Below are 23,519 nucleotides of genomic sequence, written 5' to 3'. Positions count from 1 at the left end.
GAATTGTCCTGCATAGACCACATTAATACTGTGAGGGTAGTAACGGAACAATCGGTTGAATGGAACACACCCCTATACATGGTTTTTGTTGACTTCGAGCGTGCCTTTGACAGCTTATCTCATGCTGCTTTATGGAAAATTTTAGAGCTAAGAAACATCCCGCATAAAATAATTTCCATTATAAAGTCACTGTACACTGAGGCGAAATGCAGCGTGACACACAATGGAATCAACAGCGACGAATTTGACATACTTACTGGAGTCAAACAGGGGTGCGTGCTTTCTCCGTTTATTTTTAATATAACAGTAGACTATGTTCTCTCCAAACTAGACTCCGACATAAGAGTGATGCAATGGACGTTAACCACACGCCTAAGCGATCTGGAATACGCCGACGATATCTGCCTGTTAGGTTCCAAAGGTTCCAAGATGTAGCTGATCAATTGGAAACACTTTCCACTAAAGCCAATAAAGTAGGTTTAAAAATCAATATTTTATCTTTCAATCAATATTATCTTTTTCATTTAACGTGTTACACGTACTACTCTGACTAATACTAACAGAGATACGATATAGTGCCGCTTTGGCAAAGTACTTGCGTTTGTTTTTTATCTTAACATATTCGTTACCACCTCCCCTTTTCATCGATATCCAAAATGAGCCAAAAATTACCAGAATTGACCTTAGCGGTTTCTTATGGGATTTAACATGGGGAAATAGCCAGAACTCTTGTTGCCCCTTTAATGAAGGCACTTAAAGCCGTCGGTCCCGGCTAAGCGGTTGTTAAGTCATCTTTCGCTTGCGCAACCTCAATACGATGGCTGAGGTAGAAGGTTAGTGAAAAATATACAATAAGCCCATTGGCTGTCGTACGACTGGTGTAGACTGATGAGATAGGCAAGACAAATGTGTGATGATGATAGATATTCGTTTGACTCAAGGTAGAAACTTACGAATAAAGATATTTAGGGAAGCCATCCACTTAGGGATAGAGGCAATGAGAATGATAATGATGGAGACATTACGTAATTTAATATAACATTACATAATAAATGAGACTTTATTCGTGCGTTTTGTTGTTTTTATTTTTTCTCCCTGAAACTGTTTTATTGTATTAGGTGTGTTTCATAATTAGGTATAAAAATTCATTACCATACACGACAGGAATAACCATACACTACAGGAAAGTAAACAAGAACAAAATTGAACAGGAGAAGGTAGCAGCTTCCACAAAGATAAGATATAATATTGATAGCCTTAAACAAGAATCAGTACAATTCCTCTACAAACTTAGACTAGCCTCAAAACTAACTCACTTAACTCGAAGAGAAACAGCCGAAAAAGAATATCAAGATATAAAAAATTGCATTCATCAGGCGGCCAAAGAGGCATTGGGGTACGAAGAAGCTGATAAAAGAAAAAATCCTGAGTGGTGGAACGAAGAAGTAGGAAAATTAATTAATGACAAAAAAAAAGCTTATCAAACATGGCTATCCACGAAAGACTCAGAAGACCGCAGAATTTACAGCAGGCTCAACAGGGAAGCAAAGAAGGAAGTCACTAAAAGAAAAAGCGAAATGTGGGAAGAGAAATGCGAAGAGATGGATCGATGCTTAGGAGGAACCAAAGTGACACAAGCTTGGAAATTCATAAAAAGTATTAGAAAAGAAAGAAAAGATGAGGGAAATATAAACCTGATTAAAAAAAAAAAAGTGGAAAAAATATTACGAAACGCTATTAACAGAAAGTAGGCACAAATTTATGGAAAGACCTGACCATATCTCAATGACAGAAAACTCAGAGGTGCATAAGATAAACAAAGAAGAACTGAAAAAAGAATTGAAACAAATGAGAAATGGAAAAACACCCGGGCCTGGAGACATTCCCATCGAGTTGGTGAAACATGGACCGGATGCTCTTTTGGAAAGCTTAGTGAATATTTTTAATAAATGCTTAATTGAAGGCCAAACGATTCCATACGATTGGAATTTGGCCCACATTAGCCCCATTTATAAAAAGGGGGACAGAAAAGAATGCGAAAATTATAGAGGCATTAGCGTAACTAGCTCGCTGGGAAGGTTATATGGTCGTATATTGAAAAGAAGAATAGAAGAGGAGTATAAAGAAATTGAAGAACAAAGCGGCTTCAGAACAGGAAGATCGTGCGTGGACAAGACATTTACCCTTCAACAAGTTTTTGAAAAACGAACAGCTCGAAACCTCCCTACGCATCTGGTATTTATAGATCTGGAGAAGGCTTATGATACAGTTCCTTTAAAACTCTTATTTAGTGTCTTGACGAAAACGGACCTTAGTAAAACATATCTAAAAGCAATACTGAACATCTATAAATGTCCTCAAAGCACTGTAAAAACAGGAAATACTTTCTCAAGGGTATTTACAGTAACGAAAGGCTTGAGACAAGGATGTTGTCTTTTCCCCACCCTATTTAAAATAAATATCCAAGAAGCACTGCACCAGTGGAGACAAAAATGTGCGGGAATGGGGTTGAAGCTTAACAACCATTATCTGACAACGCTTTTCTTTGCAGATGATCAAGTACTAATTGCAAGCTGTGAAGAATATGCAGATTACATGCTTAGAAAGCTCAAAGATGAATACGAAAAATGGGTGATGAGTATGAATATGTCTAAAACAGAATATATGCGAATAGGCAGTGAAGACGAAGACCCGGATTTGGAAATTAGACAAATGAAAAGGTGCTACGAATACAAATATTTGGGAAGTATTATCTGCAGTAAAGGAACAACGGAACGAGATACAGACTATAGAGTGCAACAAGGCAGGAAGAGTGTTCAAATTCTGAATTCGATACTTTGGTCCAACAAAACTACTATGAGATCTAAAATGACTATCTACAAAGTAATTGTAGAGCCCATTCTTACATATGGAGCAGAATGTTGGCAAATGACAGTAACAGGAAAGAAAAAAGTTGACACGGTTGAAATGGACTACCTGAAAAGAGCTTGCCGTATATCAAGAGTAGAACCTATATCTAATTCTGAAATTAGAAGAAAAACAGATAAAGTACATACAACTTCTGAAAGAATAGAAACTAGACAGTTAATATGGTATGGACACGTACAGAGGATGGACGACAACAGATGGCCAAAAAGAGCTATGGAATACAATCCAAGTAATCGAAGAAAACGAGGAAGACCAGCCAAGTCTTGGATACAAGGTGTTATGGAAACGATGAAAGACAGAGCCATTGATGAAGACACTTGGAGAGATAGAAAAAGATGGCGATCGAAATGCGGGAAGCGGCAGAAGCTGTAAGATCCCCGCTTATATATATATATATATATATATATATATATATATATATATATATATATATATATATATATATATATATATATAAATTCATTTACCAAGTAGTGGCCATGTTGCCGACATCATCGCCAAGAACAGTACTTTTTTAAATACGTCATTAATATCGTATTTTTATAAATTGTTAAAAAAATATAAAATAAACATACGCATATCTACATAACCCATATAACTGTAAGAACAGTTACTCTATAAAAAACAAATATAGACAGACAAAACGTCTTAAGGTGGCCATATTATCTGCACATACCTTACATAAATAAGCACTACTTTATTTTTTAAGTGTTTACTATTTTTAAATATATAATAATAGAAAGAGATCGTAAATTAGGTATCCAGATATCCCTAAGTTTTTAAACTAAAAATTTAAAATCAAATGAACAAAACATGTTAAGTGATTTATATATTTTATTTATAAAATTTGTCGTAAATCTTAAACCAAGAACAAAAAATTTTCATTCTTTTTAAAAAATAAAGTATATGGCATTAACAACCCCAGCTACCTGCTAGTGAAAGTTGCTCAAATATATTATGTAACTTTTGAAACTACCTCTAAAGCTCGAGAATAACCAACTTTCTAAAAAACCCTTAGCAGATTCTGTTACGTAAAATAAATCAGTTAAAATTCAGAAACCGAGAAATCACAAAGCAGTCTTACAAATAATACTATTGACAGCTATAAGGGAACCGGGTTAACATGTGTGTGGTGTTTAATTATATAAAAGAAGTTAAAAACTTGGTGAGTAAACAAAATGTTACTTTTATTGATAGATAAATGTTTTTAACGCTTAATCTATGATTGATCGATTGCTTATATTTACTGTGTGTATTTTCTTTAATATTCATAAGATATAATTAATTATTACCCCCTTTATTTTATCCCTGACCATAATCTTCTAATACACAAGGAATCTAAGTTCCTGTAAGGAAATCTTCTAAGTTCTTATTTTTCTTTCTCTTTATAAACAATTCTGCTTATTCATTGGCGAATTAATACCTTTGTGGAAGGTTGTCACTCCATCTTTTGCGCGGTCGTCCAATACTTCTGCCGATTGGTGACCTATCTCTTGTTGTTTTGACGACACGGGTTTCCCCCATTTTGCTTATGTGGTTATTCCATTCTTTTTGTCTATTTAGTGTCCATTCATTTATAAACTGTACGTTACATTTTCTTTTAATATCTTTACTTTTCTTTCGATCTCTCAGCGTATTTCCTGTAATTCTTCTCAGTACTCTCATATCCGCAGATTCCAGTAGCCTTTGTGTTGTGGGTGTGTCGAGTCTTGTTTCTGAGGTATATGTCATTATTGGTCTTACACTGGCTTTATAAATTCTTGACTTAATCTCAGTTTTAATGTGTCTGTTTCGCCATATAGTCTTATTAAGGCAGTCTATTTATTATTATTACTATATTAACCTGCCAGTTTGCAGGCAGGTTAATGCCATGAAGCATTTGAGATTTGGCGATATCGGAGAATACTTAAGATCCCGTGGATTGACCGAGTCACAAATGAGGAGGTCCGCAGAAGAATGAATAAAAACCGAGAGGTAATGACCACCATCAAATCTCGAAAGTTACAATTCTTCGGACAGATTATGCGAAATGAATCCAGATATGCTCTTCTTCAAGCCATCCTTCAAGGAAAAATATTTGGAAAACGAGGTCCAGGAAGAAGAAGAACATCTGGGTTAGACTTCAGAATCTGGTTCAATACAACATCTGTGCACCTTTTCCGCGCTGCTGCAGATAAGATAAAGATTGCCATGATAATCGCCAACATTCGTAACGGATAGGCACATCAAGAAGAAGAACCTGCCAGTCTATTAGCTTTTTGCACTTGATCTCTCACTTCTTTGTCCAGGTCTCCATAGCTGAACAGTGTGATTCCAAGGTATTTTATTTCCATTACTTGCTCAATTCTGATGCCATCAATTTCTTTTACATCTCGTTGTAATGTCATTTCTATTTTTCTTACATATCTTACACAATTGAGTATATGTACTGGCTTTATTGTTCTTAATGCTTGATGTCAGTTGTATAAATAATATTTTTTTAAAATCCACAAATAAAAAATCAGGAAGATTTAGTTGTGGTGAACGAGGGGACCACTTACCAGGACCATAATTTTTAATCCACCGATTATGAAATTTTTCATTTATTTAATTTCCAACGAATTCCGCATTATGGACAGGTGCTCCATCTTGTTCGAATCAAAATGTATTCCTTTGTTAAATATTTCTCATCAACGATGTCATTTAAATTCGTTTCTATAGCAAATATATAGAAGGTATCTATATATCCGGCAGCAGTTAGTTTATCATTAAATACATATGATAAATTATTTTATTATGCTACACGAAACAAATAACGTTAAAACCGAATCTTCCTTGCCTCCTGAGCACCTCAACTAAGTGGCGATTTGATTTTAATATAGTTCGGTCGGTTAAATATTTCTACACTGACTTTTATTATGCTGCACAAAAGAACTAACGTTAAAACCGAATCTTACTTGCATCCTGGTCACTTGAACTAACTGGGGATTTAAGTCATGCCAATATAGTTCATTGTTAAATATTCCTGCTGGATATGCGAGCTTCATCGGTAAATATTACTTTTGAATAAAAATTTGGATTTTAATTACATTTTTCTATATACCATTCTAAAAATTGTATCCTTCTTAAAAATTCCTCAGCTTTTGTCTTTGGAATACCCATTTTCTTCTCAATTTAGCATAACGGAGTTTCATGTTATGCTTGTATCTAACCCAAGGTATTTACAACTCCCGCTTCATTATTTTTTTCATACGGCGACGTCCTTATTTTACGAAACATCCATACTGTAATAAATTTGAATCAACCTTTTTAAAAATCCTCCTGTCTGGTTGCCTACTTTCTGGATATCGTTGAAAATATAATTCGGTTTTATATTTTCAATTTCTATTTTTCATAATTTTTAAAATTCATGTTTTTGTTGACAATACTTTACATCGCAATAGTAGTTGTGACAGATTGCGACAGATAACCCAGGTTTTGTTGTATTATTCATGCTAAAATTACCAAAGTCAAAACATTACAACATATCCTTTTGAAGTTTGGCTCGAAGTGTGAGTCCTGTATCAGTAGCTAACTCACTATCCATTCGTTTTTGACGCCGAATTGTCTTTCGATGGGAATGTCGTAGTCCTCACATTTTTTCGTGACAAAATCTATTACTTCATTATATAATATGAGCACGTTTTTATTCAATATAAAGACGAAGTGCCTCGAATTTGGTCGCTGATTGGTCAACGGTTATGCATTTACTATTCAATTAAGTCTGACAAAAATTGGTTTCTCTTAGTACATCATTCCAAAAGAAAGGATAACAATGAAAGGTGCAATTGCACACAGCGGGTATAAGGTTATGTGCAGCACCTTTGGTGTCTAAATTTTCTTGTTGACGACATAATTCCTTAATTGCAGTAACAACACTATCAAAATGTTCTGCCATTACTTTAACTGAAGCATAGTGAGCACTCCAACCCGTTGTAAAGAGTCTTTTAACATATACTTTGCTGTGTTTAATAAGCACTCCTCAGCGGCTAGTGGAAGCAGAAAAAAAAATAAAAATTTCGGTTTGGTGTGTTTACAAAATTGAGTAAAGTTACAAATTAATGATTAAATCTTTTGTGATTGGGTCTGACCCTGAACGGATAACACCCGGGGCGGACCACACCTCCCGCCCTACCCTAGCTACGCCACTGGGCGGGTATACATTCTTTACAACAAAATCCTGAATATTTTTGAGAACGATTTCCAGAGTAGAAATCGAAATGTCATGTGTTTTGTTGTTAAAAATGTAATTATCAGTAGTAATATCCCTAGGACATTGATAACAGATGAGATAATTTCATGACAATCGAAAACTCGTTCCTTGGTAAGTGCTGTTACCAAGCAACGAGCTTGAGAAATTTGTCATGAAATTATGAGGCATTCATCAATGTCCGGGGGATATTCGGCGGATAATTTTTCGAAAAAAAAAATCGTAACGAAACATTTATTTATTAAAAGTACAGTTAGTGAAAGAACAATTATTAAAATTTAAGTTAACATTAGATTCGTTGCGGTTCTCTACTATAGAAGATCTATTACCACGCATAATATTTATAATCTTGTTGTGGTGTTCTTGATCGAGATTCAAGTATGGTTTTATAGACTTCTGATTGCCATGACCAGTAATTTTTAGCAATTGTTGTTCTTCTACACCACTTTTTGCTAATTCGCTAACAGCAGTTGATCTATTCGAGTGATTTGTTATCTTTTTCTCCTTTACATTCAAGCCAATTGCTTCAGCAGAAGATTTAGTCCATCCATTCATTGTATTTCTTCCAACAGGTACATTATCGTACCATTTGTCAGTTTCATTTTTCCAGTGTCGATTTGGTTTTAAGAACAGTCGTGGTGAGGTAATATTGTCGCCTCGTTTTGATATCAGTTTATGAAAAAGACGTACAGGACATCTTTGTCTCTCACTATTGATAACCAACCATTTACTACTTGCACAGCTTTTAGAACCACCTTGGCACGTTTTACTGAATACCGGATTGTATTCAATGCGATTTGTTGGAGTGCCATCGTTATTTTTCTCGATTTGAAAAAAATCCACCAGACAAGCTGGCAGAAGACAACTGCCTCTCCTCCTCGCCACGCTAATACAGCAGCAATATGGTAAAATTTACGCATAAGACCTTCAGGGGTATCTTCATCCCAAAGCAATATTATTTTGTTAATTTCAGACCAATTTAACGAAACTGAACTGGCCTTACGTTTACATGGATCTGCTTGTAGTTTCTTCCAGATTGCATCGCGGGCATCTCGGGCTGGTTTAAACACTATATTGTTAAACGGGTCAATCATAATATTATAGTCATTATAGTACTTTTCTTGCAATAGTTTGCACGAAACGTTCCACATTGTCTTCACCGTTGCCTCTTTGAATTCGTCCCCGTTTTTCTTTCTCATATTGACGGCCCAATCTTTTAGTATCAACGCCAATTCTTCTAAGCTTCTATGTTCATTCAACTCATATTCTCGTCCGCAGCAAAATTCCATGAATATTCCCCATATTTGTGACTGTAGGTTGTATTTCTGGGAATTTTTTCTTTGATTAGCGCATTTATACTTTGAACATTCTCATTGCCGAAACGTGACATTTTGAAATTTATTTGGATGAAGTTGTCAAACTCGATCGTGTTGTCATAGGGATTGAAAATTGCACTGAATGCAATTATCAGTCTAATGTTGACATGATTGGGTGAAATTGTTCCACATGTTTGTTCCACACAAAATGACGAAATTTGAATGATTGTTAGAACAGTCGAAAAATTATCATTACAATAAATTGTGGCATGATCTCATAAACACAATATTTAAGATCTACAACCCTGTCGTTTTCGACGTATTGTAGTAATCGCCCTTTATCTCGCTAATGTGGGGAACTCTTAATGATTTGATTGGGCAATCGTTACTGTAATGAAAAAGAGGTCATGGCATTTTAACAACTTTTTTTCTATCTCCTCTTCTTCTTCTTCATGTGCCTTGTCCGTTCCGAACGTTGGCAATCAACATGGCTATTCTGACTTTGTTTGCGGCAGATCTGAATAGTTCAGCAGATGACAATCCGAACCAATGCCGCAAGTTTTGGAGCCACGAGTGTCTTCTCCTCCCTGGACCCCTTCTGCTGTCTATTTTCCCTTGGACGATCAGTTGTAGTACTCTATATTTATTATATCTCATAACGTGACCCAAGTATTCCACCTATCTCCTCTAGTTTTCGATATATCCTGCAAAAATTTGGGACACCTTGTACAGTTCAGGATAGGATACAACCTATTTACAAATTTTGTTAGGAATATTTTAACTTAAGGCAGCAAATTAAACACAAAAACTAAATTTATAATAATTCTCATTCAACAAATCACGATGGTAAAGATGTGATGCTGATGAAGTTATTTTTAGCTCCAAAATTAATAGCTTTTACTCTATTGTATCATGCGGTTTAATGGACGTTACAGTGTGTTTTACTCGGAGTGATTAGTCTACTGATTTAAAATTGCCTGTTGTTTACAGCAATCAAGTCTTCATACTTCATAGGTTAAGAACAGTTCATCTATGACATGTTTGCTTAAGAAATAAATGCAAATGGGGTGGTTCCCAAAAGTTTTCGAGAAAAAAAATTTTTTTGCAATAACTAAGAAACCTATAACTAATGAGTATTCTCCTAATTAAATATTATTAATTAAATATTATTTAATTAATAATATTTAAATTAATTATATATTATTAATATATTAATATAAAGATGATTAAAAACTATTGCTTTTTTGAATGAGTAGAATGTTTCTGTTTAGTACTGACTATAACTGAGTAACATAATGGCGTTTGTGAGGTGAATTCATATCAGTTTCTATTTTTATTTGCTTTTTGTTTGACATAAATACTCTTGTTATTAAAAGCCTTTATTAATAAGTGGCTTATGCTTTTATTTTGATCTTGGATATTCTGATTTTATTAATAATTCAGTAAATTTGTACTGTAAAGTGATACTAGTAGGAAAGTTTTGGGGAAGTTCTGATTTTTTCATTCCATATGTGTTTTGGGGTGCTAAATCTGAATCTGAGGTTTGCGGACAAAATTTCGTGACGTAACATTAAAAAAAACTCGAAAACTGTTAACTTTTAGTAAATGGTCTGTTTACAGAAATTAAAGTACTTAAAATTTTGTACAAATGTCACTATTTTGGTTATTGTACATACGAACCGTTCGGTCTCAAGTGCAAGTTGAAAATTGGCAATTTGTACTGATGTTACTGCAAAACTCACTTTTTAGATTTGTATTGAAAGGTTTTCAGATAATTTCCCCTAGTATTTAAGTTAATTAAAATAAAGTGTGAGTGGTTGTGATACTACTTCTGCATTGTTTAATCAAGGGAAACTGAAATTTCTTAAAGTCCTGCAGAAGAAAAAAGATTTGCAATCGGTAATTGAAGCTTTCAAAGGCCCTAATTCAAGTCAAGATGAGATTGCCACAGCAGGAAACATGTTTCTCACGGCTCTATATGAAAAAAAAAGAGACAAAACTAAACGATGTAAGATATAAACAATACGTATCTTCATCATTCAAAAATAAGATCAACATTTCCTCATTGCCCCCAACTGAAGCTGCTGCACGAGAACATTCACTGAGAGTTTACTATCAGGTGCAGCAGTGGTTATCCGGTCAAGCCACACCTAACGAGCAACAAAAAGACCCAAGTGAGTGGGGATGGCAAAAAAACTAGTATTTTCTTGGTTGTTGGTCTTGTGCCAGTACCAACTATTTTGGACCCTGCACCAAACTCAATACTCCGGTACATTTCATGTAAATGTAAAAAGGGCTGTCAACGCAATTGTGGATGCAGGAAGGCGGGACTCCATTGTTCCCCAATATGCGCATCATGCGAAGAACTGTGTAACAATGTTGAGCCCCCAAAAGACAGCTCTGACATAGACGTAGAAGAAACTGAAGAAAGAGAGAGAGGTATGTTGGATCTGACAAGTTATTTTGTAGTCATTCATCACTCCTTGATATATGATATGTGTCTCTCCTCTTTTTATTTTTCAGGAGAACGACTCCCGACGCTGACGATGGAGCAATCAGACTCTGAGCCAGGACCCGATGCCATTAAAGAACCTCAGTACGATGCGGAAGGTATGTTTAATCTCACAATCTATTTTGCAATCTTCATCTCTTCTTGATAAATGACTTAACTTTAAACTTTTATTTTCCAGAACAAGCAGAACCAGGACTCATCGTTATCGAAGAACCTCATCCAGGGCCTTCCATATAAATTTTGCATATTATAATTTATAATCATAATAATATACGATCATAAGTAACGAGATTTTAAGTTTTATTTTGTTACGAGTTCTACCTACCTACTGAATTTGCATAATTTTTGTCTTTTTTCTTTTTAATTACTTGTGTGAAAAACCAGGTGACATTTATCAAATGACAACATCCATAAAAATTAAATATTGAAATGTAAAAAGTGGGTTTTGCATAAACTGCTAAAAATTTACAATTTTCGACTCGCACTAGAAACCGAACGATTCGTCTGAAAAAAAAAATAAATACTGGTGTTTGTAGAAAATTTCAAGTACTTTAATTTCTGTAAACAGACCATTTACCAAAAGTTGATAGTTTTCGAGTTTTAAGCAAAAAACCCAAAAAAAGAAAAAAAAACGGTTTATTCTGTTTTTTTTTAATGTTGCGTCACGAAATTTTGTCGGCAAACTCCAGATTCGGATTAAGCACCCCAAAAAACATATGGAATGAAAAAATCAGAACTACCCCAAAACTCTCCTAGCAAAAATACAATTTACGCAAAATTATATAAAAGTGGTCACAGATTTTGATTACTACATTAAATACAATGACTCTATTAACACTGTATGCTATTTTAATATAAACATGTAATGATAATTTTCAATCTTCAAAATTATTAGTTTGTCAGAATCGATCTAATGAGTTGTTTTCGTAATTAAAATTTGATTATGTTAAAAACAAATAATTGCTTACTATTTTTATTTAATCAACAGTAATTCCTATTCGGTCTAATTTGTTAAATGCTGAGGATGTAATTGAAATTTTTATGGCCTTGTTACTATTAATTTATGTCTTGGATTGGATTTTAATAATTTTTATTTACAAACACTAATTTGTTGATATAATAAAATGGCAAACTATCGATTTGATAGCTACTTTATGACATTTTTATTAATTTTAATAACAAATATTGCAACAGACTCTAGAAACCCATAATTGCCCACATCGTTAAAATAAAAAAATCGTGGTGGTCTTGGTTTATTAATCTATTAATAGCGCCACAGAGCATGATTGAATTAACCGCATAAAGCTCCTTTATATTTAATGAATGTGTTTATAAGTCGGCGATTTAATTTATTAAATCGTAAAAATAATACAAACTGCTTTATGTCCAGTAAAAACACACTTCATTTCGAATAAAAGTTGAAATATTCCAGAATATGCTTTATGACTGGTCTTGATCTCGTTAAAAAAAAATGCGTTACGTTTAAAATGTCTGATTGAGACAGTGGTGTTACCTGCGGGACGTTCAACACATTTTTCTTAAAATTTATAAGGATTTGACATATTACTAAAAATCCAAATTTCTTCTAAATATTTTGTTTCTTCCTATTTACCTTCAAATGGTAAGTTACACAGAAAAATACTGAGATAATAAGAAAAATAAAAGAATTATATACAATACAAATTATCATACCATACTTATTATCTTCTTTTTTTTCTTCTTTTTATATAAACATGACTCTGTCTGTTTTTCATGTCTGTTTTCGTTCCATCGTTTTCGTGGTTTTTCTACTGTTTGTTTCCTATTGGGGAAACGTCTCTTGCTATCTTTACTACTCTATTTGTTGTCATTCGGCTTATATGATCGTTCCATTCTACTCTTCTATTTCTTACCCAATTCTTGATGTCCTCCACCTTGCATCTACGTCGTATATCTGTACTTCTAGCTCTGTCCATAGTGTCTTACCATCAATTTTTCTAAGTGTCTTCATCTCTGCTATTTCTAACATCCTTTTTGTCCTCTCTGTGTCAGGTCTTGTTTTTGCCGCGTATGTCATTATTGGCCTGATGACTGTTTTGTAAATTCATCCTTTCGTTTCTTTCCCGATATTTTTATTTCTCCATATTGTTTCATTTAGGCAGCCTGCGGGTCTGTTTGCTCTATTCACTTGATCTTTCACTTCAGTTTCAAGCTTTTCGTAGCTAGATAATGTGATACCTAGATATTTAAACTCCATCACTTGTTCTATTATCTGACCTTTCAGCTCCAATTTAAATCTTAGTAAATTTGCTTTTGTAACCATGCATTTTGTCTTTTTTGGGGAAATTCACATGTTAAATTTTCTGGCATAAGTCATTAGAATATAACATAGAAACACACCATTTCTTCATTGACTTCAAAGCAGCCTATGACAGTGTGAAAAGAACTGCATTATATAATGCAATGATAGACTTTGGGATCCCACCTAAGTTAGTTAAGTTGACCCACCTAACAATGCAAAACGTAAGCTCATGCGTTAGAATTGAAGGAGAAAACTCTACGTTCTTTGACATTAATAATGGTCTAAGACAGGGGGACGCGTTGGCGTGTCTGCTCTTTAATATTGCCTTGGAAAAGGCAATCAGACAATTAAATATTAGAATGAATGGAACTATTTTTAATAGATCGACGCAAATTCTCGCATTCGCTGACGATATAGTTATAGTGGGCAGAAGTATGAGAGACATGGTGCAGTGTTTTACAAGGCTTGCGGACGCAGCAAGTGAATTAGGACCTGTGGTAAACGAGGAAAAAACCAAATATATGTTGGTTTCTAAAAACTCTCGAAATATCCAACAAAGAATTCAAATTAACAACCATACCTTTGAGCAAGTCAACGAATTTACATATCTTGGATCGCTAGTAAACGCAACAAACACGACAAGCGACGAAATAAAAAGACGCATAGCAATAGCAAACAGAACTGTTCACGGCCTCCAGAGACATTTAAAAAATAAAAATATAAAACGTGCACTAAAGCTTAATATATACAGGACCTTAATAAGACCAGTTTTGATATATGGGGCTGAAACGTGGATCTTATCTCAAAATGATAAAAGACTTCTTGGTATTTTTGAGAGAAAAATTCTTAGAAAGATTTTTGGGGCCGTAAATGAAAATGGGCTATGGCGTCGAAGATACAACTTTGAACTGTATCAGTTATACACCGATCCAGATATTGTGAAATTCGTTAAAGTGCAGAGACTTAGATGGGCTGGACACATTGCTAGGATGTCAGATCACGAATACACGAAGAGATTAACATTTTCAAAACCAGAGGGCACAAGAAGCAGAGGACGACCACGAATGAGATGGATTGATGATGTGGAAGAAGACCTACAGATTCTAGGGGTTAGAAGATGGAGGGAAGTTGCCAGGAATCGACAGGAGTGGCGACTTCTTTGATGATGGTGGCACTTATGATGATGATGAAATTTTCTGGCGGTTATATTAAATTGGTGCAGCATACGTTGTAAATCATCTTCACTTTGAGAGAGTAGTATTGCGTCGTCTGCATAGCAGATTATTTTAAGTTGTTTTTCTCCCATTTGGTATCCTTTTTTAGTTCTTACTTATTTTATTATTTCATCCATAATCAGGTTGAACAATAGAGGACTTAGGGAATCTCCTTGTCTTATCTCATTGCCCAGTGTCGGTCAGTTCTTCTTCTACTTTTACTTTTATTGTGTTGTTTTGATAGATATTTTCGATCGTTTTGATTTTTGTATGATTATTAACGTTTTAATCGTTTTATTATATACTTATTATCATATATATATATATATATATATATATATATATATATATATATATATATATATATTAGTAGTGAAGTGAATAGTGATCAGTGCAGTAGTGTCTTGGGGCTCGGGAGACTGGGGAGACCCTAAATACATATGACAGGTACTTCATAATACTAGAGGTTTAAGTTTATAATTAAAATCTCTGCGAATGCTGCATTTAAAAATTAACTCAATTTATTAAATTATGATACATATTGGAAAGATCTTTGATATCATTACTATTTAAATGGCCACAATTAAAGGTTAAAGTACGTTTCAATTTCCACTTCGGAAATCGTTGAAATTGAAAATCAACGATTTCCGAAGTGGAAATTGAGACGTCAATAAACGTACTTTAACCTTTAATTGTGGCTTACTCCCATTTAAATAATAATTACTCTAACGTGCCACAAGAAAATAGCTTCAGAACAATATCTTTGATATCAGTCTTATTATTGACAGATTTTTGATCTTTTTATAAGTGAATCATCTCCAGTATGCATCCTTTGTTGTAGTTTTGATTTTGTTTAAACAAAATCTGTACTTTTTCAAAATAAAAAGACTGGCTATTTCTAGAAAATGCTTGGCTAGGCTAAGGCTGTATTGTTTAATTTGTTTTTTGTACACTATATTTGTGTGCAACAACCCTTCTATGTAGATATTGGTCTGTTTACCCAATATATGTTGAGTTACAGTCTTTACAATGTATTTTATAAATAACATCCGACTGATGATCTTAACATAACTTTTAAATTTTGAAAAATATTTTCCAGGTGTTTTTGAAAATTTTTGTCCAACATTGATATCATATTTTATTAACAATTTCGACATTTCTTCAGAGAATTAATGTATGGTAAGGATAAATAGTGTTTGTCTGATTTAGTGACATAACTACTTACTTGTGATCTAATTTTTTGAACAGTCTTTTTTTAACTTCCTTTATTTATTGCAATATGTCGCGAATATAGCAATATACAATATGTTTGAAAGACATAGACAAAGTTACACAGTAGGAGCTACACCCAGTGATGTGTACCCATTACCTATATTTGGGTAATGGGACTTTTATACAAATAGTAACTTCTATCTTTTTCTAGCGGTGGAGAGATCTAAAGGATCTAAACGATCCAATCTTTTAAGTCTTTTAAGCAGTAGTGGCGTCAGGAGGTCATTGATGATTGAATTCTCTTAAAGTAGTTTTTACACTGAGTGGCGGTGCTTCTTTAATAGTTTCAACATTCAGGTTATGATGAATAACATCGTTTGGCACATACCATGGGGCATTGCAGAGATTACAAAGGGCTTTGGATCGGAATCTTTGTGGTCTTTGTATATTTGTATTACTGACAGTTCCCCAGATTTGAATACCGTACATCCATACCGGTCGTAGTATTGCCTTAGAGAAGAAGTTAGTTTGTTTGGTGGACACTAAACAGCAGACAAGATTAGTTCTTCATGCCAGTTTGCCAGTTTTCTATTAATATCAAGGTGACCTGTATGTTTAATTCTCTAGTTTTGCTTGTTTCATGGTGACTAATACTATTTCTTATTATTATTGCAGTCCCGCCTGTGCTTTGACTTGTGGATCTTCAGTGGAGTAGGTTTGTCATATTTGTCTCAGAAATCAGCATGACGTCAATGTTGTGTTGGGTAATAAATGTTTTGATTTCTTGACTATGGTTTATCAATCCATTGGCGTTCCAGACTCCAATCTTTATATTTCTAAACATTTAGTTTGGAGATAAGAGTCATCAGGATGTCAATCATTTTGTCCATACGCTCCATCATTCTTTGAATTAGTTGTTTAAAGTTGCCACTGCTTGATTGAGGTAGTTGTAGAGAGGTTCGAAACTGAGGTTGCAACATGGTGACTTGTTAGATGTTTTGTTGTTTTATGGATTGAGTACTTGTTTTTCCAGTTATATAGGTGTTACTTGGTCGTGATTTTGTGCTTGTTGAGATTTCTACTTTTGGCTTGGATGAAGATTTGTCTTGAAGAGTTGGTAACATTTTCTTTTGTAATTCGTTTATACTAGACAGCCTTTGTAATTTTCAGGATGATTTTCAGAACAGTTGATAAATTTTACTTTATTATTTCGACTTTTCTTGGGTACTGGCTGGTGGAGTGATCTCATATACACATGACACAACATGAATTTCTGTTACAGTACTTTTGACATAGTTGATCATAATTTTGACATATTTGACATAAAGGAATATATATCACGTTTAAAATGTGGAGGTTCGATTTTAACTATTGAGTTAGTCAGCTCAGTAATAGTTGTGTCATATCATTTCCGTAAATTTTACTGCCAGGAAATACGTCGTCTTTTTGTTTTTTTTTATTTTTAATTATATGTCCCAAATATTTCAGCTCTTGAGTTTTGATCATCATCAGAATAGCACTTTCATATCCCATTCATATCCCAATATGCACAGGACTTAATTCTGATAACGACTTTAGCACTTCACATAGTTATCATAGTCAATGTTTATACTTTCATCCTGTTTATTATTCCTATCTAATAAACTACTAAAAGCAAAGCGATATCTTGATAGAAAGGTATCTTACGGATATCGTTTGTACTTTTTCGATAAGGTCTATGTGTGTGACGGCTGTTGGTATCCAAATTTAAAAGCCACAATTAAAATGCGGTCTCCACTCCACTATGGTGTTTCCACACAATTATTTTGAATTATGAAGGATAGAATATATGTCTGTAATGTTTTTCCAAAATTGTTCATTTCGCTGTTTCGTACTAAATTAATTCCACTGATACTATAATTATATTTGGTGCTGGTGGTTTTCCTTAAAAAACTTACGACTGAGCATTTCTATATGTTTAATATCATTTTGTTTTGTTTGATTCAAGACACTACATTATTTATATCTTTCTGAAGTAAAATAAAATCTTGGGTAGACAATACAACTTCAAAAAAATAACATCATGTATAAAAAAGCAGACCTAACGATTGAGAAAGGCTGTTATTATACGTGCTCAGTTTCTTCTCTTCCTTTTCTTCTTTTCATAGGGCCCTAATTTGACGTTTTTGCTATCTTATATAGTGTCTATCTGATATCTTATTTGATCTTCTCTTCTGACGTATCCATACCTTATTAAAGGTTTTTTCTTCTCTATTTTCTTTTTTTTTTCTATGTCGCTACGTACGTCTTATTTGAGTGCCATTAGTCTCAAATTACCTAAATTTCCCAGTACCTTTAAATTCTTTATTTTCGCCCACTTGTTCCAGTTTCCATACATTTTGAGCTTTGACTTGGTCAGTTACAACTTTTATTTATTATTGTTCAAATTTGTTAATGCATATTTATTATTATTCTTAACCACAGTTTCTTTTGCTCATATGTTAAAATTGTCTTTTTTAAAATTTTGTTTTTTATTATTAATTTTAATGGAATGTTCATGTTCGGTATATTTTAATGATAATATGGTTGTCAATTAATCACTTTTTTACCGAATCAATAATAATTTGTTACTATTTTGCATATACTTATAAAGAAAAAAAGCACTCACCGTAACAATAGTTGTCCAATTAACATTTTTTTCACATTTACAAGAATGGGTACGTCTTCTAATCCAGACAAATTACGGGTTACATATAAGCAAAAAACAACCATTATTTAAAGTGAATAAAGTCATGCAATAATTTTGTCAGTTCTTCTTAACTGTAATCCTTATATTTATTACATGACGAAGTTGTTTTGTTTTGCAAAAATAATGTGTTGATATAATCATTATTGTTTATTAGATTGTTATGCATTTGATGAAAATTTTGGTACTTTATTTTGGCGGTTTCATATATTTATTTTCTATTTTTTGCTCGGTTATAAATTTGTAATGTGCAAGTTTATTAGGATAAAAAATCAGAAATAGTCGGAATTACCGATTTCTAACATTTTACTATATAAAGAGCACGACAGATAAAATTGGCAGAGTTCTAAGGAAAAATCAAATATAAACTATATTTCCTATATAGAATATATTGAAAATCAAGGAGTATACAAGATCCCTTATGAGGACTGCGGCAAAGTGTACATCGGACAGACCAATCGAAAAATACAGGTTAGACGAGAAGAACATCGAAAGAAAAGAAATGAGGTCATTCCTAACACAGCATGTCTTAAGTATAGGACATAAAATAAACTTAAATAAAACAACGATATTAGCTAGTATAGAAAATAGGACCAAAACTGTCATCAGGGATGCAATAAAAAATTCAAAAACAACCAAATGATGCCCAAATACTTCCAACTGAAAAGTTGGACTTCCAAAGCGCAGCAAAGTATTTAACCCATTAATGCCCAAAATTAAATTTTTATCAAAACGAAATCAAAACTTCAGAAGTAATGTTTTTAATAGCAATGTACAAAATTTACGTTTCTTTTTTTCTTTGTAACTGTCTTTTTTTGATATAATACGTTGGGCAATGAAGGACACAATATTTCATAAAACATTATTTATATTAAAATTTTTACAACGTGATATTTGAAAAAAAATTGCTCGGGATGAAGTCCTACATTACATTTAATGCATCGATTGGTACACTTGCCACATTTGCCGCACCTTCGTTGTTTTTTAATTTTGTCCACCAAATAACCCACATTATCCAAACGAATTTCTTCAGCAACATTTTTTACGGTCCCTATGTGGCGTTGGAATATCCGGAGCTGTCAGCAGGGCCTACATAATTCGCCTGTAAAATATAATAAAGAAATTGCGTCAATGTTGCAGTAAAGAAGCCAGAAGAAATATACTGAATATTGCCTCATTTAGCAAAATCTTAATATCGCCCAATACCATTTTTTAGATCGACTTCGAATTCTATATAAACCTCTTAATTATCGAATAAGTCTACACCCCCCATTCCCTGTGCACAACGTTTGGTTGATGGACCGCTATAATTTTTCTGTCATTTCAGGACCATCTGTTACAGTTTCCTATACATAGTAAATATTTCTGGAGTTGATGTATTAGTTGCCATAATATCTTCATTATTGTCATTCCAGCGAACAAGAGTGAACTGATGTTTTTCTCTATGTAAAACGTGGGCAGTTCCACGAATTTGTTTTTACTATTTCTTTTAATGGGGCTCTTTCAATCCTGTCTCTTCTAATTGTGCCGATAAAGTGTATCTTTTGATCTCTCAACCTTGTCATTAAAGGTAAAGATGAAAAAAAATATCAATATAGATAACAGATTCTTGTGGTAAAAATCTTGTACACTGTTTTTTGTTACAGAACTTCCTTTTATCTCCCCTTCCAGTATTATAGGGATAATTTTGTAAGGTAATCTTTATTGGTCGGAACGCACCAGAATTTATATCCGTAACAGATGGATTTTCCTCGAATAAACTGCTTCATTGAATGATGCACATAATACGGCTCCATGGCTTCGTCCACTTTTCCACTTGTCCACAATGTTTATTTTTTTTTCTGACTAGTAGATAGCGAAATATGTAGCAGTGTGTCGCGTATTACATAAAATATAGTGGGCATTAATGGGTTAAGCGAAGCACACAGTATCCTAGACCTAAGTCCTCTTATAATATTTAAAAGAAATGCAACGAATATACAAAAACTTTGTTGTATGTAAGGCGCTCTACGTCTAAACAGTACAACGTCTGAAAGGTTTTCGTATTTAACTTTGTATACATAAGCATATTATCGCGAATTAGACGTCATTGTCAATGGTCAGACTTATATCTACAACCCTGAGATCATACTCTTGAGATCTACAAGATGCATATGTTCTCACATTATACATATTCTGCTATAAGCGTTTGACAGCTGTACTATATATATATATATATATATATATATATATATATATATATATATATATATATATATTTATATTTATATATATATATATATATATATATATATATATATATATATATTGTTATGATATGTAAAATCAAGAAAATATTGGTTTGATTAAAATATTTCAAAGTTCAAAAACATTAAAATAATTCAGATAAGTAGGAAAATAACCAACAAACATTTCGAAGAAGGAAAGTTATTAAATTCTTGGATTACCTGTACTAAACAAAAAAAGCTATGCATAAATTATTTCTTTGTTATACTTGAGTGACCCGCATAATTTTAAGTGAAATCCAAAGACAATTGAAACGGGTTTTCCGAATACATTAATGCAGTGATTAGAGACAATAGAAGAGATTTTAGAAAGAGGTTTTTGTTAGTTTTTAAGAATTATAGAAAAATATTATTTGTAAATAAGTTTTAGGAAATTTTATAATTATAGGTAAAAATTTGTTTGTTATCGAAATGAAAAAATGGGGAATTGTGACAAGTTTTGATTGGCGGAGATTGAAAACGGTGGGATAGGTATGTAGGAATGAAAGTTTAGCTAGATTTAGGAGAGAGAAAAGATAATCAGTTGGTTTTCCAAGTCTGTAAGACGAACAGTGATTGTTCTCTGGCGGTTCCCGAAATGTAGCAAGCAGTAGTGTTGAATGTTAGTGAGTTTTTGTGGAGTTAGTGTATCTGACAGAAGCTGAAGCACCAAAATATTGTAAGTCATATTTCTCTACTTATATTCCAAGAGTCACTGTTCAGGCCAACGAGAGATTCAGTTTATCGTAAAGAGAAGATATTCCAAGAGTCATTTTTTCACTCGGGCCAACGAGAGATTCAGTTTATCGAGAGGAGAAAGGCTATCATAATTTGAATGATTTGTGCTTTTGAAGGAGATCATTAAGGACGATATACTTGCAACAATCTGATGTAAGATTGCTGATTACATAGGGAGCGGTTGAGAGGAGATAATATAGTCTACAAGGAACAAGGATTTGGACCACTCATCATCAGAGAGAGATATTTTTGTTTCTGCAGTTTTTTCTTTTATTGATAACAAAATTTTACACTTAATTTAGAAAGGATATAGATATTTTGATTAGGAGAGTTAGAATAGTTTGGGATTTTGAGATTTTAATTAATATTGTTTGTACCATTAATTTTGATTGTTCACGTACGGAGAACAAAATTTTGAGAATCCTTATATGAGATTTGTTTATTGAAAACTTTTGAGTGTGAATTATTTCATTATTTTTATTTCAATATATAGTGTTAGATCATATGTGTTTTTTATTATTCCGGTATTCTCTGGACCTTACCTTTCACATGTAATAGCATAGATATTGAAGCACGAATTTAACCCTGAGATAAAAGAATTAAAAATTGTGATAGAGTCATAATCATATCATTTAAATAATTTTAATTAATCAAAAAATTAATTAGCTAATTATTGCTTGGCGCACCAAGACTTTAAATATCACAATAACTGGCTTCCAAAACGTGGGGCTTGAAAATATCGCAGCTTTACATTTGAAGGAAGGGAAAGAGATCTGGAATAAGTACAGGTGATCCAGAGATAAAAACATATAACATTGAGGGAATTTGAATTTGAAAGTATTTTGACAATTTTTCCAGGGAATATAAATTTGATTTATTGATTGATCGTAGTTAGTGGATATTTACTGCTATTGAATTATTTGATTTTATTTTCTTTACCAATCGTACATTTGATATTTATTTTGAATTATTTGAATTTTACTGATTGCATATTTGATATTTGTCGTGAAAATTTAATACATTTGGGGAGAAATATTGTCGTGTTCTGAAACATATAGAGTGTTGTAAAATTTCACATTTGGCGGGGACAAAAACAATAACAAAAAGTAACAACATGTCTGTCACAAGGAGACAAAGTAAAATGCAGGAAAGGAAGGAGGATAACAGAGAAGATGAAACAATTTTGGAAGAAGTATCGGATAATGAAGGAAATGTGACAATAGTTGAGGAGAGAAAAGAACTATCAGGAATAGATAAAATATTACAACTAATGCAACTCCAGTCACAAAAAATGGATGAAATAAAACAAACAATGGCAGAAACAAAACAAACAATGGAAGAAAACCAACGGGAAACAAGACAAGCAATAGAACAAAATAACAGGAATATAGAGCAGCGTCTGGAAAACTATGAACAGGAAATTAAAGGATGTGTTGAGGGGATAAAGAAAGAACTGATACAACAGATAGAAGAAATAACCCTAAAGAATGCAAAACAAGAGACAGAGATTAAAGATATCCAAAATACAATGAAGGAGATACAAAATTGCCAGAGAAAGGAACTAGAGATGCAGAGAGAAGAAATAGAAACTAAAATGAAGGATATTAAGACTGTCCAGAAAAAGGAATTAGAAAAATTAGAAACAAAATTTGAAAACGTGTTACAAGAAGACATGCGAGAAATAGAAAGAAAAATGGAGGAAATCAAAAAGGAACAAAATTCCGGGGAAAGAAGGGAAATGGTCATCCATGGAACAAGCGAGGCGAAAATACAATTTGGCGGGGATATTCGGAAAACACACCCAGTACCGTTTGTTAAAAATTTGAAAACCAAATTACAACATATTAGATATTTTGACGATTGCAAAGAAACAATTAGAAACCATTTGAAAGAAGGAGCAGCGTTATGGTATGAAAGCAAGGAAGATGAGTTTGAAAATTGGACAGATTTTGAAAATAAATTTCTCAACTATTTCTGGGGGAAAAATAAACAGAGAGAAATCAACCAAGAGCTACAGAATGGAAAATATCACGAAAAAATGGGAATATCTGAAGAAAGATATGCTTTGCAGATATATAACAATTCAAAATATCTAGAATAC

At 33.1% G+C, this 23,519-nt stretch overlaps 1 long non-coding RNA gene across 1 annotated transcript in view; it reads left to right on the top strand.

Moving 5' to 3' along the window:
- The first annotated feature begins 3,993 nt into the window (after positions 1 to 3,993).
- LOC140433250 (uncharacterized) overlaps positions 3,994 to 23,519 on the top strand; it is a 111,477-nt gene continuing 91,951 nt past the window's right edge. Inside the window, exon 1 of the long non-coding RNA XR_011949899.1 lies at positions 3,994 to 4,093. This is a non-coding gene — a long non-coding RNA (uncharacterized lncRNA). The remainder of the gene's footprint in view (positions 4,094 to 23,519) is intronic.

Source organism: Diabrotica undecimpunctata, chromosome 2 (genome assembly GCF_040954645.1).
Source record: "Diabrotica undecimpunctata isolate CICGRU chromosome 2, icDiaUnde3, whole genome shotgun sequence".
Classification (NCBI taxonomy): domain Eukaryota; kingdom Metazoa; phylum Arthropoda; class Insecta; order Coleoptera; family Chrysomelidae; genus Diabrotica; species Diabrotica undecimpunctata.
This window is presented reverse-complemented; position numbering and strand designations above follow the sequence as displayed.